Raw genomic sequence first — 2,965 nt, forward strand, 5'->3', positions numbered from 1 at the left:
CCAAGAAGCAAGACACCCCCGACTTGGCAATGATCATTGAATGCCAAGATAGGTTGGCTAAGGAACAAGAGAGCATATTTGATGTTGTGTCTGTCTTTATCAAGGACCAAAAGCAAAAGAATAAAGTGATTGAAGGGTTTATGAAGTTTGTTCAAGATCTCCTTTGGGATAAGGAGCAAGCGTCTGTTCATGCCCGATTAGCTAAGGTCGAGTAGAGTCAAGACCAATTGGGGAAGATGGTGGCTGACATGAAGGCGCTTCAAGATAAGAAGAATAAGGAGTTTGAAGATTTCATCGAATGGAGTCGTTAGATACTTGTTCTCCTAGCATATGTTTTTCAATTTCGTATTAGTGTTTTCATTCATTGTAAAGGCTTTGCCTAAAAATACTATCATTGTTTCGTTTCGTGTTTATTCTTGTTACGTTTCATATTTAATAAAAGATGTTAGTTATCTTTGTGATGTTTAATAAAATTTAAGTATTTTAATACATCTCGTTGTTTCTCTTATCTATTTTCATATTACATGTTGTGTGAAGTTTGTGCATTTATTAAACAAACTTATAACTTACTAGCACCATAAACTCTTCAACTAATATTGTTTTAATGTATTGAAGATCAATGGCTCATTCAACTTGTGGTGCTACCAACGCTCTTCCAAATGTTACTTTGACTCCCGCACAATTTCAACAACTGCTTGCTGCCGCTCAAGGCAATAATAATCAAGGGAACAACCAAGAAAATCCACCTACATCATGCACCTATAAGGAGTTTATGAACTGTAAGCCTCCAACCTTTAATGATGGCTAAGAGGAGAAAAGCTGCGGCAAATAAACAGGTCGAGGTTAAGCCTAGCGAGGGAAAGAGAAAGTTTGAACCATCTCAAGGTTCAAGCCAAGGTTCAAACAAGAAAGCTGCTGATAATTCTAGAAGTGATATGGCCGAGTGCACCAAGTGCAAGAAGGTGGGTCATATAGCTAAGTATTGTAGAGTTTCCGTTACTCCTGCTACAAAGTCAAACGCGATTGCTCCAACTTGCTATAATTGTGGAGAAGTAAGACATTTCCACAATCAGTGTTCGAAGAACAAGGGTAATAATGGTAATGCTAAGAGCCGTGCCTTTGTGTTGACTGCTGAAGAAGCCCGTGTGGATGATGAAGTGATAACGGGTACGTTTCTTGTTAACAACTTCTATGCTACTGTTTTATTCGATTCTGGTGCTGATAGAAATTATGTGTCTACTGAATTTTGTGCCTTATTCACTGAAAAAACCACAAGCCTTAGAAATTAAGCGTCTTGTAGAAGTAACAAATGGTAAGGTTATGAAAGTAGAGAACGTATATAAAAACTGTGATCTGATTCTAGCCGACAAACACTTTAAGATCGACCTATTGTCAGTCGAGTTAGGAAGCTTTGATGTAGTCATAGGGATGGATTGGTTACGTCCATTAAGAGCTGCAATCATGTGCTCTGAGAAAACCATTAACATTCCTCTTGAAAATGGTGAAACCCTAATCGTTCAAGGAGAGACGAGTGGTTCTAAACTTAATATCATCTCTTATATCAAAACCCGCAAATATCTAATGAAGGGATATCAAGCCATCTTGGCTCATGTTAAGGAAGTTGAACCAGAAGAGAAGCATATTGAAGATGTACCGGTGGTTAGAGACTTTCCTGAAGTATTTCCCGAAGAATTCCCTGGTCTCCCTCCCCAACGACAGGTTGAGTTTCAAATTGATTTGACTCCTGGTGCTGCACCTATTGAAAAGGCACCATATCACTTAGCTCCATCCGAAATGAAGGAATTATCCAGCCAACTCCAAGAAATTTTGGAGAAAGGTTTCATTCGTCCTAGCTCGTCTCCGTGGGGAGCACCCGTTCTATTTGTTAAGAAGAAACATGGCACGTTGAGAAGGTGTATTGATTACCGAGAACTCAACAATCTAACCATCAAGAATCATTATCCACTCCCGCGTATTGATGACCTGTTTGACCAATTGCAAGGGTCAAGTATCTATTCGAAGATTGCTCTTAGGTCGGGTTATCATCAATTGAGAGTCAAGGAAGCTGATGTTTCTAAGACTGCTTTCTGAACTTATTATGGACACTATGAGTTTCTTGTCATGCCTTTTGGATTAAACAATGCGCCTGCTGTATTCATGGATCTTATGAACCGTGTATGCAAACCATATCTCGACCAATTCGTGATCGTTTTCATCGATGATATTCTAATCTATTCCAAGAATGAGAAAGAGCATGAGCAACATCTGCGATGGATTCTAGAGCTCTTAAAGAAGGAAAAAATGTGTGCCAAGTTTTCCAAGTGTGAATTTTGGCTGCGAACCGTACAATTTCTCGGACATGTAGTTGATAGTGAAGGAATACATGTCGATCCGGCAAAAATCACTGTTATTCGAAACTGGGAAGTGCCTAAGAGTGTGAAACATATTCACTAATTTTGGGACTTGCTGGTTATTACCGAAGGTTTATCAAAGATTTCTCTATTTTAGTCAAACCTCTCACCAAGCTAACTCACAAAGGGAAGAAGTTTGAGTGGTTCGAAGAACAGGAATCTGCTTTTAAGGTTCTAAAGGATAAATTGACCAAAACCCCGATTCTATCATTACCCGATGGCACCGACGATTTTTTAGTCTATTGTGATGCCTCGAACCAAGGTTTCGAATGTGTCTTAATGCAACGTAACAAAGTTATAGCTTATGCATCTAGACAATTGAAAAAACATGAGAAGAACTGTACCACGCATGACCTAGAGTTAGGAGCGGTGGTATTCGCATTGAAGATGTTGAGACATTATCTCTACAGAATAAAATTCACGGTGTTTACCGATCATAAAAGTATTTAACATATATTTAACCAGAAGCAACTGAACATGAGACAAAGGCGTTGGGTCGAGTTATTATATGATTACGACTGTGAGCTTAAATATCATCCTGGTAAGGCGAATAT

The sequence above is a fragment of the Rutidosis leptorrhynchoides genome, chromosome 6 (genome assembly GCF_046630445.1).
Source record: "Rutidosis leptorrhynchoides isolate AG116_Rl617_1_P2 chromosome 6, CSIRO_AGI_Rlap_v1, whole genome shotgun sequence".
Lineage (NCBI taxonomy): Eukaryota > Viridiplantae > Streptophyta > Magnoliopsida > Asterales > Asteraceae > Rutidosis > Rutidosis leptorrhynchoides.